This window comes from Somniosus microcephalus, chromosome 1, assembly GCF_052327205.1.
Source record: "Somniosus microcephalus isolate GS21.2 chromosome 1, FLI_Smic_1.0, whole genome shotgun sequence".
Classification (NCBI taxonomy): Eukaryota; Metazoa; Chordata; class Chondrichthyes; order Squaliformes; family Somniosidae; genus Somniosus; species Somniosus microcephalus.
The window spans coordinates 120,213,849-120,230,182 of NC_140987.1; positions in this window are offsets into that span (position 1 = coordinate 120,213,849).

Consider the following 16,334-nt stretch of genomic DNA (forward strand, 5'->3'; position numbering starts at 1 on the left):
TATGGACGTCGCTGGCAAGGCCAGCATTTATTGCCCATCCCTACTGTAGTGTATGTACCTTGAAGAAGGAACTATATTCTGCAGCCCCTGTATACTGCAGTACCAGTAGTGACCACCCCTGTATATAAGCCTGTGTAGTAACTTTGTATAGTAGTTCCAGTTTTGTCTCCATTCAGTAAACACCTGTTATAACCAACTTCTGCAGTCCATGTCTCAGTTACACACGGACGTTACATTGGCGACGAACAGATGCGAACTTACCTACAGTTCTGCACCACCTCACGGGGATCCATCCCTGAAGCGAAGTTATTAGAAGTTGAAGCCAGAAGGAAGAAATCCAAAAAGAAAAAAAAACAAAGAAATGGGCGTCGACCGTGGGCAACCGCCCTCTGATTCATCGAATTCGAAGTTTTGCAGGAGAGGCTGTCGAGAGCTGGGCTTGGTTCTCCAGTCTATGGTGTTCCAGCTAATCGGGCTGGTGGCAGGTAGTACACTGATCCTTCCTGGGCTGCGGCGGGCTAGAGCTCGATTGGGTGGCTTTTCAACGGGGCCGAGCAGCGTTGTCGGGAAGAGGAGAGAGAGAGAGAGAGGGTGGAGCACACAGGGCGCGGCCGGTGCTACGAAGCCGGGCAGTGTACAGACCCGAGAAGAGGGAGGAAAGTGTCCCATAGGGTCTGCTCTGACGACGGGAACAGTAATTAAAATAAAAGAAAAAAAAATTAGAAGCGCAGAAAGCCGTGAGGAGCTGCAGTTTGCCACGGGGACCGCAGAGAGCGGTGTTGGCAGCAGCGCAGGGGGAAGCACGCGAAGACCATAGGGCGTCGCCATCAAGGCATAAAAATGCCAGCAACAGCGTTGGCAGCAGCGGAAAAGACAGGAGGCGCCATCTTAATCCAGTGGGGAAGAAGGAAAAGCGTGGGAGGCGCCATTTTGTTCAATCGGGGAAGAAGGCAAAGCGCGGGAGGCGCCATCTTAGATCTCCAAAATGCCGAAGACTAGCAATATCACTGCCTTCGATAATGAAATAGAAGACTGGACCACGTAAGTGGAAAGAGTCGAAGTATATTGCAAGGCAAATTAAGTAGCCGATGAGAAAAAGGCATCGGTACTACTAAACTTAATGGGCGCAAGAACGTACGGCCTATTGCGGAACCTGATCACTCCAGTCAAACCGATGGAGAAGAGTTTTAACGAAATTGTTGATATCCTACAGGAACACCTAAATCCTACACCGCTGCTGATAGCAGAAAGATTTAAATTCCACAAGAGAAATCAGCATAAAGATGAGAGCAATGCTGATTACCTTACGGAACTACGCAAGCTATCAAAGCACTGCCAGTTCGGAGCAGGACTGGCAGATACCTTACGGGACAAATTTGTCTGGACTCCTGAGTGAAGGAACCCAGAAGAGGTTACTCTCAGAGAAAGAGCTGACGCTAGATAAGGCTTTCAGCGTGGCAGTATCGTATGAAGCAGCAGCAAGGGGAGCTGCGGAAATACAGCAAAAGCCACAGGAATACGGCACCCATGAAATGACACGGGGATTTGAAAAATGTTATCGCTGCGGCAGAACAACCCATGACCAGAAGGACTGCTGGTTCAAGGACAAAACATGCAAGCAATGCGGAAAGATGGGACACATTGCACGAGTTTGCAGGTCCGGGAAGAAGACTAACGACAACAAAAAGACTACTAAGGAAAAGTACAGGAAAGTACAAAAGATGACTGACAGTAGTTCCGAAGACCAGAAGAGCGATAGTGAATCCGGGAACAAGAGACTAAGCTGTCTCAAACTACACAACGTAATCGCAAAAGAGGATCACCGAACCATTTGGGTCACCCTCACGATAGCAGGGTCCCAAGTCAAAATGGAATTGGATACAGGATCAGCCCTGACCATCATGAATCGACGAGACTATGAGCGGCTATTCTCACACACACCCTTGAAAGACACATCCATTGTCTTGAAGACATATACGGGGCAGAAAGTATACCCCAGAGGGAAAATAAGGGTGCCTGTCAAATACAACGGCAAGGAAATACAGAAATTGTATCTGTACATACTGCAAGATGGTGGACCACCGTTATTGGGACATGAATGGATCAGAAAGATAAGTTTAGACTGGCACTCCATTCAGGCACTGACTGTGGCTGGTAAAAAGGATGACGACGTCACACCTGGACGATTGTCAAAAATCTTAGCTAACGCTAAAGAGGTATTTCAACAAGGACTGGGAACTCTTAAAGGTGTAACTGCCTCGATAAAAATAGAAGAGAATGCAATTCCCAAGTTTTTCAAAGCAAGACCGGTACCGTATGCAATTCGCCCAGCCGTCGAGGCAGAGCTGGAGAATCTGGAGAATGCAGGCGTGTTATCTAAGGTAGACTGGAGCAAGTGGGCGACACCCATCGTTCCTGTCATGAAGAAAACGTTAAACAATAAGTCTGAGGAGCCAAGGAAGGTTCGCATCTGTGGGGACTTCAAGGTGACTGTGAACCCAGTCCTTCACACAGTACAGTATCCTCTTCCGAGGATAGAAGATATTTTCACCTCACTATCTGGAGGGAAATGTTTTACAAAAATTGACCTAGCGCAAGCATATTTGCAGATGGAGGTTGAAGAATCCTCTAGGAAATATCTCACGATAAACACTCACAAAGGTCTTTACCAGTATAATCGACTGGTATTCGGAGTAGCATCAGCTCCGTCTATATGGCAAAGAGCGATGGAACAAGTCCTGCAAGGGATTCCGGGGACTCACCTGTCACTAGGATGTCGTCCAAGTAACACTAACGCCTTGCCAACCTAGAGCAGGTGCTCACTAGACTAAGAGAACATGTGCTACGAGCCAATCGCCCCAAGTGCGAGTTTTTTAAGAAACAAATATCGTGTTGTGGCCACGTGATTGATGAAGAGGGGTTACATAAGTCCCCTGACAAAATTGAAGCAGTAGTTAAGGCTCCAGCGCCTGAAAATGTGTCGCAACTGAGGTCATTCCTCGGATTGGTGAATTACGACCATAAGTTTTTGCCGAATTTGTCCACAATTCTGCACCCACTGAACGACCTGCTACAAACTGGAGTAGCATGGAAATGGAGCGATGAATGTAAGCAGGCCTTTCAGAAGTGTAAAGGCCTGATCACTTCAAGAGAAGTATTGGCTCACTACAACCCATCACTACCGATAAGACTGGCGTGTGATGCGTCTCCCTATGGCGTTGAAGCGGTACTGTCACATAAATTCCTTGACGGTTCAGAGAGGCCGATAGGTTTTGCGTCACGCTCGTTAACTTCAGCCGAGCGTAACTACGCCCAGATTGACAGTGAGGCCCTCAGCCTGGTGTGGGGGGTGAAGAAGTTCAATCACTACCTGCACGGACAGAAATTTACTCTACTAACTGATCATCATCCTCTTGTCTCCATTTTCAACCATAAGAAGGGCGTCCCGATAATGACAGCACAATGGCTACAGAGGTGGTCCCTTTTCCTAGGGGCACACCAATATGACATCGAGTACAAAGGAACTAAACAGCATGGGAATGCTGATGGATTGTCGCGCCTACCGTTGCCGACGGTGGAAGAAGCACCTGCAGTGGATCCTGTGGAGGTATTCCACTCGACTATAGTCGAATGTCTATCTGTGACGAATGCAAACATAGAAAAGGAAACACGAAATGACCCGACACTCTCCAGGGTCTATGATTTAATGGTGAAGGGATGGCCAGCACATGGCGAACCACTGTTGCCAGCATTCTCGCCGAGAAGAGAACAGCTGTCAGTGTGCCGAGGAACCTTGATGTGTGGATCCAGAGTAGTAATTCCACCCAAATTGAAGGATAGAGTGCTCAATGAGCTTCATGAGGGTCATCTGGGAGGGGTAAAAATGAAGAACTTAGCCAGAGCGTTTGTGTGGTGGCCGGGAATCGATAGAGAAATCGAAGAGATGACCAAGAGCTGTACAGGATGCCAGAAGGTCCAAAACGCCCCACCACGAGCCCCTCTACATCCATGGGAGTGGCCCTCATCTCCATGGCAAAGGGTACACATTGATTTTGCTGGTCCATTTATGGACTCGATGTTTTTAATTGCGGTGGCTGCACATTCAAAGTGGCCAGAGGTAATAAAAATTTCCTCAACCGCCACAGAAAAAACCATCACAGTCTTACGAACCATATTCGCCAGAAATGGGCTGCCTGAACAGATTTGCTCCGACAATGGACCACAGTTTGTGTCTGAAGAGTTCCGGAGGTTCTTAAGGAACAATGGTGTTAAGAATTACACATCCGCCCCATATCATCCAGCCACCAATGGATTGGCTGAGAGGTTCGTTCAAACATTCATGAAGGCTATCAAGGCAATGTGTAATGAAGACATACCCCTACAACACAAGGTGGATAACTTCTTGTTTGCCTACCGGAATGCGACACATGCGGTTACCAACCAAACTCCAGCCATGATGTTCTTCAATCGAAGATTAAGATGCCGCTTGGATTTGGTTAAGCCAAACATCAGAAGAGATGTGGAGAACAGGCAGTTTCAGAATATGAATGAAAGGCCAACCAGGAGTTTCAAGATAGGTCAACCAGTTTTGGCCCGGGACTACCGCACAGAGAAATGGCAGCCAGGAACGATCTGAACACGGCAAGGACTTCTAATGTATACCGTGGACGTTGGAGAGAGCATTGTAAGACGCTATGCTGACCAGATTCTAGAGTCATTGGAAAACGTCAAATCTACACCACGATCCTATACACCTGGTGATGAAACCGAAGTACCAATTGCATCTACCTCAGAATCGGTGATATTGGAAGCAGACGAACCAAACAACGACGTTGATCCCGAATCAACTTTGCCAGAAGAACCTGATACCCCAAAGAGGCGTTATCTGGACGGAATCAGGAAGCCTCCTCAAAGACTGAATTTATAATGATTAACTTCAGCTAATGTATATAGCAACTGTAATTGTAAATATGTTATTTAATTATTAATCGAATGTTATGTACTGTTTAGCTAAAAGGGGAGGAATTGTAGTGTATGTACCTTGAAGAAGGAACTATATTCTGCAGCCCCTGTATACTGCAGTACCAGTAGTGACCACCCCTGTATATAAGCCTGTGTATAGTAGTTCCAGTTTTGTCTCCATTCAGTAAACACCTGTTATAACCAACTTCTGCAGTCCGTGTCTCAATTACACACTGACATTACACCTACTTGCCTTTGAGAAGGTGGTGGTGAGCCGCCTTCTTGAACTGCTGCAGTCCGTGTGGTGAAGGTACTCCCACAGTGCTGTTAGGTAGGGAGTTCCAGGATTTTGACCCAATGGCGATGAAGGATCTGCGATATACTTCTAAGTCAGGATCGTGTGTGACTTGGAGGGGAACTTGGAGTTGGTGGTGCTGTTCCCATGCGGCTGCTACCCTTGTCCTAGGTGGAAGAGGTCGCGGGGTTTGGAGGTGCTGCCGAAGAAGCCTTGGCGAGTTGCTGTGGTGCATCTTGTAGATGGTATACACTGCAGCCACGTTACGCTGGTGGTGGAGGGAGTGAATGTTTAAGGTGGTGGATGGGGTGCCAATCAAGCGGGCTGCTTTGTCCTGGATGGTGTCGAGCTTCTTGAGTGTTGTTGCAGCTGCACTCATCCAGGCAAGTGGAGAGTATTCCATCACACTCCTTACTTGTGCCTTGTAGATGTGGAAAGGCTTTGGGGAGTCAGGAGGTGAGACACTCGCTGCAGAATACCTACTCTGACCTGCTCTTGTTGCCACAGTATTTATGTGGCTGGACCAGTTAGTTTCTGGTCAATGGTGACCCCCCCCAGAATGTTGATGGTGGGGGATTTGGCGATAGTAATGCCATTGAATGTCAAGGGGCGTTGGTTAGACTCTCGCTTGTTGGAGATAGTCATTGCCTGGCACTTCTGTGGTGCAAATGTTACCTGCCACTTATCAGCCCAAGCCTGAATGTCATCCAGATCTTGTTGCATGTGAGCATGGACTGTTTCATTATCTGAGGAGTTGTGAATGGTGCTGAACACTGTGCAGTCATCGGCAAACATCCCCATTTCTGACCTAATGTCAGATGGAAGGTCATTGATGAAGCAGCTGAAGCTGGTTGAGCCTAGGACACTGCCCAGAGGAACTCCTGCAGTGATGTCCTGGGGCTGTGATGATTGTCCTCCAACCACCACAACCATCTTCCTTTGTGCTAGGTATGACTCTAGCCAGTGGAGAGTGCCGCCCCCCCCTCCCAATTCCCACTTGACTTCAGTTTTACTAGGGCTCCTTGATGCCACACTGAAATGCTGCCTTGATGTTAAGGGCAGTCACTCTCACCTCACCTCTGGAATTCAGCTCCTTTGTCCATGTTTGGACCAAGGCTGTAATGAGGTCGGGAACCGAGTGGTCTTGGCAAAATCCAAACTGGGCATCAGTGAGCAGGTTATTGGTGAGTAAGTGCCGCTTGATAGCACTGTTGATGACACCTTCCATCACTTTGCTGATGATTGAGAGTAGACGGATAGGGCGGTAATTGGCCGGATTGGATTTGTCCTGCTTTTTGTGGACAGGACATAACCTGGGCAGTTTTCCACATTGTCGGATAGATGCCAGTGTTGCAGCTGTTATGGAATAGCTTGGCTAGAGGCATGGCTAGTTCTGGGGCACAAGTCTTCAGCACACTAGCCGGGATGTTGTCGGGGCCCATAGCCTTTGCTGTATCCAGAGCGTTCAGCCATTTCTTTATCACATGGAGTGAATCAAATTGGCTGAAGACTGGCTTCAGTGATGGTGGGGACCTCAGGAGGAAGCCGATATGGATCAGCCACTCGGCACCTCTGGCTAAAGATGGTTGCAAACACTTCAGCCTTGTCTTTTGCACTCGCATGCTGGGCTCCACCATCGTTGAGGATGGGGATATTGATAGAGCCTCCTCCTCCCGTTAGTTGTTTAATGGTCCACCACAATTCATGACTGGATGTGGCAGGATGTAGAACAAATAGAGAGAATGGCCTGTCTATCACTACCCCAGATCAGCCAAAAGCACAGACAGAGGATTCAGTGTGGGACTTCCTGGACTCTGGCTCAGTATCATACCAATTGTCTTATACATTTACAGTATTTTTGAATGATGCGATGTAAATGTTAATCAGAGTTCTTACATTTTATAATTAAATTAATTCAATGCAATTTTACATACAAAAATACAATTATGGAAAATGTTTGGGTTCTTTCGAGGAAGTAGCTAGATAGTGGTGCTCACTGTGATAAATCAATTACATAGAAACATAGAAGATAGGAGCAGGAGTAGGCCATTCGGCCCCTCGAGCCTGCTCCGCCATTCAATGCGATCATGGCTGATCATCCAAATTCAGTACCCGGTCCCTGCTTTCGCCCCATACCCCTTGATCCCTTTAGCTTTAAGAAATATATCCAACTCCTTCTTGAATATATTTAATGAAATCGCCTCCACTGCCTTCGGTGGTAGAGAATTCCACAGGGTGAAGAAATTCTTCCTCATTTCTGTCCTAAATGGTCTACCCCTTATCCTTAGACTGTGACCCCTGGTTCTCGACTTCCCGACCATCAGGAACATCCTTCCTGCATCTAGTCTGTCCAGTCCTGTCAGAATTTTATAAGTTTCAATGAGATCCCCTCTCATTCTTCTAAACTACAGCGAGTACAAGCCCAATCGACCCAATCTCTCCTCATACGTCATTCCTGCCATCCCAGGTATCAGGCTGGTGAATCTTCGCTGAACTCCCTCCATGGCAAGAACATCCTTCCTCAGATAAGGCGACCAAAACTGCACACAATACTCCAGATGTGGTCTCACCAAGGCCCTGTACAACTGCAGCAAGACATCCTTGTTCCTGTACTCAAACCCTCTCGCTAAGAGAGAATGTTTCCAATGGCCGGGGAGCACAGAACCAGGGGCCACAGTCTAAAAATAGCGGGCAAATCATTTAAAACAGAGATGAGGAAGAATTTCTTCACTCAGAGTGGTGAGCCTGTGGAATTCCCTGCCACAGAGGGCTGTGAAGGCTAATTCAATAAATATTTTCAAGAGAGAATTGGATATATTTCTGAAGGCTAAGGGGATTAAGGGTTACGGAGAAAAGGCGGGGACGGGGTACTGAACTGGTAAGATCAGCTATGATCTCCGACGAAGATCAGCCATGATCTCATTGAATGGCGGAGCAGGCTCGAAGGGCCGAATGGCCTACTCCTGTTCCTATCTCTATGTATCTATGAAGGCCAACATACCATTTGCCTTCTTAACCGCCTGCTGCATCTGCATGCTTACCTTCAGCGACTGGTGCACAAGGACACCCAGGTCTCGTTGCACATCCCCTTCTCCCAATCTATTGCCATTCAGATAATAATCTGCCTTCCTTTTTTTGCCACCAAAGTGGATTACCTCACATTTATTCACGTTATATTGCATCTGCCATGCTTCTGCCCAATCACCCAACCTGTCCAAATCATCCTGGAGTTTCTCAGCATCCTCCTCACAGCACACACGCCACCCAGCTTTGTGTCGTCTGCAAATTTGGATATATTACATCTAGTTCCCTTGTCTAGATCATTAATATATATTGTGAATAGCTGGGGTCCAAGGACTGATCCCTGCGGTACCCCACTAGCCACTGCCTGCCACTCGGAAAAAGACCCGTTTATTCCAACTCTTTGCTTTGTCTGCCAACCAGTTCTCTATCCAAGTCAATACCTTGCCCCCAATCCCATGTGCCTTAGCTTTACACGCTAATCTCTTAAGCAGGACATTATCGAAAGCTTTCTGAAAGTCCAAATACACCACATCCACTGGTTCTCCCTTATCTATTTTACCAGTTACATCCTCAAAACATTCCAGTAGATTAGTCAAGCACGATTTACCTTTTGTAAATCCATGTTGACTTTGTCCGATCCTGTCACTGTTTTCCAAGTGCTCCGCTATTACATCTTTTATAATGGACTCTAGCATTTTCCCCACTACCGATGTCAGGCTTACCGGTCTGTAATTCCCCGTTTTCTCTCTACCACCTTTTTTGAATAGTGGGGTAACAATAGCCACCCTCCAATCCATGGGTACTGTTCCAGATTCCATCGAATGTTGGAAGATGATCGGCAATGCAGCAACTATTTCTAGGGCCACTTCCTTAAGTACCCTAGGATGTAGATTATCAGGCCCTGGGGATTTATCGGCCTTCAATCCCATCAATTTCCCGAACACCATTTCCCTTCAAGTACTGATTTGTAGTACAGGACTCATGGTTTTACATTTAATATTCTACCTTTAATCAGCTTTTAATGTTTATTAAATTAAAGATACATCAGTACATTTATTAAATGATGGTAAAATAGGTTTTCGTTTCATGTAATTTCAGAATATTTAGAATGTCCTTCTCGACCTGCCAGCAGCCCTTGACCACACCATCCTCCTACAACGCCTCTCCACTGTCATCCAGCTGGGTGGAACCACACTCACCTGGTTCCATTCTTATCTATCTAATCGTAGCCAGAGAATCACCGGTACCTCTGGTGTCCCCCAAGGATCTATCCTTGGCCCCCTCCTATTTCTCATCTACTCCTTGTCAACATCATCCAAAAACACAGCGTCAGTTTCAATATGTACGCTGACATCCAGCTCTTCCTCACCATCACTTCTCTCGACCCCTCCACGGTCTCTAAATTGTCACTGTTTGTCCGACATCCAGTACTGGATGAGCAGAAATTTCGTCCAACTAAATATTGGGAAGACCAATGCCATTGTCTTCGGAACCTGCCACAAACTCCATTCCCTAGCTACCAACTCCATCCCTCTCCCTGGCAACTGTCTGAGGTTGAACCAGACTGTTCGTAACCTTGGTGTCATATCTGATATCCTTGTAAATCTCCTCTGCACCCCCACTAGTGCAATCACATCCTTCCTGTAATGTGATGACCAGAACTGCACACAGTATTCTAGCTGCGGCCTAACTAGTGTTTTATACAGTTCAAGCATAACCTCCTTGCACTTATATTCTATATCTCAGCTAATAAAGGAAAGTATCCCGTATGCCTTCTTAACCACCTTATCTACCTGTCCTGCTACCTTCAGGGATCTGTGGACATGCACAACTCTGATCTTCTGCACGTCTCAGTGTCCTACCGTTTATTGTGTATTCTCTTGCCTTGTTAGCCCTCCTCAAATGCATTACCTCACACTTCTCCAGATTGAGTTCCATTTGCCACTGTTCTGCCCACCTGACCAGTCCATTGATATCTTCCTGCAGTTTGCTGCTTTCTTCATTATCAACCACACGGCCAATTTTTGCATTATCTACAAACTTCTTAATCATACTTCCTACATTCAAGTCCAAATCATTGATATATACCACTAAATGCAAAGGACCCAGTACTGAGCCCTGCGGAACCCCACTGGAAACAGCCTTCCAGTCACAAAAACACCCATCAACCATTACCCTTCGTTTCCTGCCTCTGAGCTAATTTTGGATCCAACTTGCTACTTTGCCTCTTCTCCGTTGTCCAGCTGGGAGGATAGGCACACCAACGTCCGTGTTCTTGCTCAGGCCAACATCCCCAGCATCGAAGCTTTGACCATGCTCAATCAGCTCCGATGGACGGGTCACATTGTCCGCATGCCCGATACGAGATTCCCAAAACAAGTGCTCTACTCGGAACTCCGACACGGCAAGAGAGCCCCAGGTGGACAGAGGAAACGCTTCAAGGACACCCTTACAGCCTCCTCGAGAAAGTGCAACATCCCCACCAACACCTGGGAATCCCTGGCCCAAGACCGCACAAAGTGGAGGAGAAGCATCCGGGAAGGCGCCGAACACCGAGTCTCTTCGCCGGGAGCAAGCGGAAGCCAAGTGCAGGCAGCGCAAGGAGCGCACGTCAACCCAAGCACCCCACCCACCCACCCCTTCAACCACCGTCTGCCCCACCTGTGACAGAGACTGCAGGTCCCACATTGGACTAATCAGTCACCTGTGAACACATTTTTAATGTGGAAGCAAGTCATCCTCGGTTCCGAGGGACTGCCGAACAGAAGAAGACTGCCATTGGCTAGTTCCATTACTATCTATCTAGTCGTAGCTAGAGAATCACCTGCAGTGGCTTCTCTTCCTGGTCCTGTACCATTACTTCTGGAGTTCCCCAAGAATCTATCCTTGGCCCCAACGTTCTCTCTAAGCTGCGCGGCCACGCAGCTCTCCGGGGCCTAGGACCAGGTTTTCCAATGTTAAATTTCGCGCATGTGCGAAACTGTAAATTAGCCGCGCAGCCCCTCAAAGGGGCCACACACACAAAAAAGATTAGGGGAAACATTGCTTGGTCCCTCTTATTTCTCATCTACATGCTGTCCCTCTGCGACATTGTGGTGTATGTAACCGTTCCACCTTTAAGAGAACTATTTTAAGAGATGCACTACTTTATCTTGGCTGCTGTATACTGTAATACCGGTGGTGACCACACCGGTATATAAGTGCTGTGTAATGATTTATTGGGCAGTTCAGCCTGACCTTCGACTAGTAAAGACCTGTTGAATTTATTCTTGTGGTCTGTGTGCAGTGATTCTTATTAACAATAACTAGAGCACACAGACTTAACAGTGGCGACGATGACGATCTTACCCTGCGGCAGAGATATATCCAAGGCAGTTTAACGGGCGTCGAGAAGAGGCATCCGCCCTCATCATCCTGCTGAGAAAAGACTCGGGTCTGAAGAGCAAGGAAGAATCCTGACACGAAGCCTTCCATCAGCAACAGGCAGTGATCATCCCTTCTACCACGGTGGTGGGTAAGCCGATCAGCGACGAGCAGCAAGTCGGCCATGTTGGCTGTGAAGTAGGGGAGGGAAAAACGGAGGATATAAGGGCGGAGAACTCGACCACGGCCGGGGAAAAGAGCCGGACAGAAGTCGGGGCCAGAGGCGCTGAGACTGGGGCAGCGTAAGGCACGGGAGCCGCGGTGAATGCAAACGCAGCCGGTGTAAAAGACCGGGCTGCAAGCGGGCTGGGAGATGCAACAGCATCGAGAGAGAGCTCGACCGCGACCGGGGAAAAAGGCCGGGCAGCTACCGAGGCCGCGAGGCGCGGGAGAAAATAATTTTTTTTTTTTTAAAACACGGAGAACTCAGCCGCAGCCGGGGGAAAGGACCGGACTGCAAGAGGGGCTGGGAGGCACGATTTGAGAACCGCTGGGGAGGGCGAACGCAGCAATACGGCAATCGCCATTACAGCCAGCGGGGGAGAAAGGCAAATGCGGGAAGCCGCCATTTTCATAGGCGGGGGAAGAAGACAAGCGCGGGAAACCGCCATTTTGAAAAAAAAAGAAAAATTTATTTTTGTTTCTCAAGAAGATTGCGAGGATGCCTAAGCGTGGTAACATCAACAATTTTGATGCCGATGTTGAAGATTGGGCCACGTATGTAGAACGCATAGAGATTTATTGTAAGGCAAATAAAATATCAGATGAAGATAAAGCACTAACCTTACTAAACTCAATGGGTGCGAAGACATATGGGCTATTGAAGCATCTTCTATCACCAGCTAAACCGGCGGATCAGACTTTCGCTAAAATTGTTGCTGTCCTGAGAAATCATTTGAACCCCACACCGCTGATGTTAGCGGAACGATTTAAATTTTATGCGAGAACGCAACTGAAAGAGGAAAGCAACGCGGAGTATTTAATTGAACTGCGTAAGCTAGCGAAATACTGTCAGTTTGGGGAAAGACTGACAGAGGCACGGAGACAAATTTGTGTGTGGATTGTCAAAAGAAGGAACACAAAAGCGGCTGCTTGAAGAGAATGATCTTACACTTGATAAGGCTGTCACTATTGCAGCATCGCACGAAGCCGCAGCGAGAGGCACTGCAGAAATGCAGCTGAAGGCAGCGGTACTCAGCGTAGATCAAATGGCTTTGGGTACAGCGAAATGTTATCGTTGTGGAAAGACAACACACGATCAGAACCAATGCTGGTTTAAAAATCAGGAATGTAGAAAATGTGGCAAGCTTGGTCACATAGCTAAAGTATGCCGGTCAGGAAAGAAGACCAGCAACAAAAAGTCACTGCAGGAAAAGTGCAGAAAGGTACATAAGGTGGCTGAGAAGAGTTCGGATGAACAGAATTCGGATTCAGACTCCAACAGCAAGGAACTGGGTAGTCTGAGAATTCACAATGTGAGTAAGGAAGCTGACCTACAAACTATCTGGGTCACACTTCAGATAGCAGGAGTCCAAGTGAAGATGGAATTGGACACCGGATCGGCGTTGACGGTCATGAATAAGCAAGATTACAAAAGGTTATTCACACATATTCCCCTACGGGATACGGAGATAGTATTGCAGACATACACGGGGCAAAGAGTATACCCCATCGGAAAGATAAAAGTCAAGGTGGTACACAAGGACAAAGAACACCAAGGAATGGACTTATATGTACTGCCTGAGGGAGGTCCACCACTTCTGGGACGGGAGTGGATCAGGAAAATAAATATGGACTGGCACTCCCTAAAAGCAATAACGGTAGATTCCGGAAAAAAAGATGTCAAACCTGAACGATTGTCCAGAATATTGGATGAGGCTAGAGGTGTTCCAACAGGGACTGGGAACACTGAGAGGAATTACGGCAAAAATCAAGATTGCAGAACATGCAAACCCAAAATTTTTCAAAGCCAGACTGGTACCTTATGCGATGTGACCTGCTGTGGAAGCTGAGCTGGAAGGGCTAGAACGTTCAGGAGTACTGTCTAAGGTGGACTGGAGTGAGTGGGCCACACCCATTGTTCCCGTCATGAAGCGTTCATCGAGTAAGAAGCCAGGGGAACCGGGGAAGGTCCGCATCTGTGGAGACTTCAAGATCACGGTTAATCCGGTGCTTCACACGGTGCAATATCCGCTTCCGCGGATTGAGGATATCTTTGCTTCATTGTCTGGCAGGAAACACTTCACCAAGATAGACCTGGCGCAAGCGTACTTACAGATGGAAGTTGAGGAAGAGTCGCGCCAGTATCTCACAATCAACACGCACAGAGGCTTGTATCGATATAATAGACTGGTTTTTGGAGTGGCTTCGGCTCCAGCAATTTGGCAGAGGGCCATGGAGCAGGTATTACAGGGAATTCCAAGCACTCAATGTTACTTGGACGATATCCTGATTACAGGAGATGACGATGAGGAACACCTTGCAAATTTGAAACTGGTGCTCACCAGATTGAAGGAATATGGACTTCGAGTTAATCGCCAGAAATGTGAGTTCTTTCAGAAACGGATCTCGTACTGTGGTCATGTCATTGACCAGGAGGGGCTGCACAAGTCACCTGACAAGATCGAAGCTGTTGTGAAGGTTCCCGCTCCGGAAAATGTATCCCAGTTGAGGTCGTTCCTAGGGTTGATTAACTATTACCATAAGTTTCTGCCAAATCTATCCACGGTGCTGCACCCGCTGAACGCTCTTTTGCAGAAAGAACTACCATGGAAGTGGAGCGAGGACTGTAAGAAGGCCTTTCGCAAAAGCAAGGCATTGATCACCTCAGAGGAAGTGTTGGCTCACTTCAACCCAACGCTACCTATTCGTTTAGCTTGTGATGCTTCTCCTTATGGTATTGGAGCAGTACTCTCACACAAGTTGCCAAATGGCTTGGAAAGGCCAGTCGCATTTGCATCCAGATCATTGACCTCCGCTGAGCGCAACTATGCTCAGATAGATAGGGAGGCTCTCAGCCTTGTGTGGGGAGTAAAGAAGTTTAATCATTACCTGCAGGGCCAGAAGTTTACACTGCTGACAGACCACCAGCCGTTGGTATCCATTTTTAACCCTAAGAAGGGTGTTTCGGTGATGACAGCACAGAGGCTCCAGAGATGGTCCCTTTTCCTAGGGGCACATCAATATCAGATAGAATTCAAAGGTACAAAGCAGCATGGTAATGCTGATGGGCTGTCGCGCCTGCCACTACCTACTGAGGAGGAGGCACCGCGGTTGACCCGGTGGAGTTATTTCACTCGACCATCATCGAATGTTTACCTGTCACCAATGCAAATATTGAAAGGGAGACTAGGAATGACCCGACACTGTCCCGGGTCTACGAATTGACAGTAAAGGGATGGCCAGCCCATGGTGATCCACTGTTACCGGCATTCTCAGCAAGACGAGAACAGCTGCCCATCTGTCAGGGAACATTGATGTATGGAACAAGGGTGATTATCCCTCCTAAGTTAAGAGAGAGTTCTAAAAGAACTACATGAAGGTCATCTGGGGGGAGTCAAGATGAAAAGCCTTGCTAGGGCTTATGTGTGGTGGCCAGGTATCGACCAACAGATAGAGGATCTGACGAAAAGCTGCTCAGGGTGCCAAAAAGTCCAAAATGCACCTCCAATTGCACCGCTGCATCCATGGCAACGTGTACATATTGACTTTGCTGGTCCATTCATGGACTCCATGTTTTTAATTGCGGTGGACGCACATTCTAAATGGCCAGAAGTGATTAAAATGACTACCACTACCTCGGAGAAGACGATCGCGGTGCTAAGAACGATATTTGCAAGAAATGGATTGCCAGAGCAAATATGTTCAGACAACGGACCACAGTTCGTGTCAGAGGAATTCCAGAAATTCCTGAAGAAGAATGGGGTGAAACATTATACCTCTGCCCATATCATCCAGCTACGAATGGGCTGGCCGAGAGGTTTGTACAGACGTTCAAAAAGGCAATAAAGGGCATGAGCGAAGATCAGATTCCACTGCAACACAAGGTGGACAATTTCCTACTGGCATATCGAAACGCCACCCATGCAACAACAAACCAAAGTCCTGCCATGATGTTCTATAACAGGAGGTTGCGGTCCAGGTTGGACTTGTTAAAACCAAATGTGCGGAGGGAAGTCGAAAACAAACAGTTCCAGCATATCAATAACAAGCCCACTCGGAGTTTTGAAATAGGACAACCGGTGTTAGCCAGGGACTATAAAAACGAGAAATGGCAATCTGGAACAATTCGGGCCAGACAAGGACCCCTGATGTACACGGTAGATGTTGGTGAAAATGTAATGCGACGTCATGCTGACCAACTGGTGGGATCGAGAACAAGGGTCGAGAACAAGGGTCGAGCCCATGGTTACGACAGAGACAACCGTGGAGGAAGTTAGTGAACCTGAAGCATCTACCTCAGAAGTGAATATACCTGATGATGATGTCCTATCCATAGGGGATAAACTAGATGAGTCACCCCAGCAACGAGAACCAGAGACCCCTGAAAGGCGTTATCCGTCTCGGATCAGGAGGCCTCCTCAGAGACTGAATCTGTGAACTGTTTTTACATGAAGTTGTGTATATATGT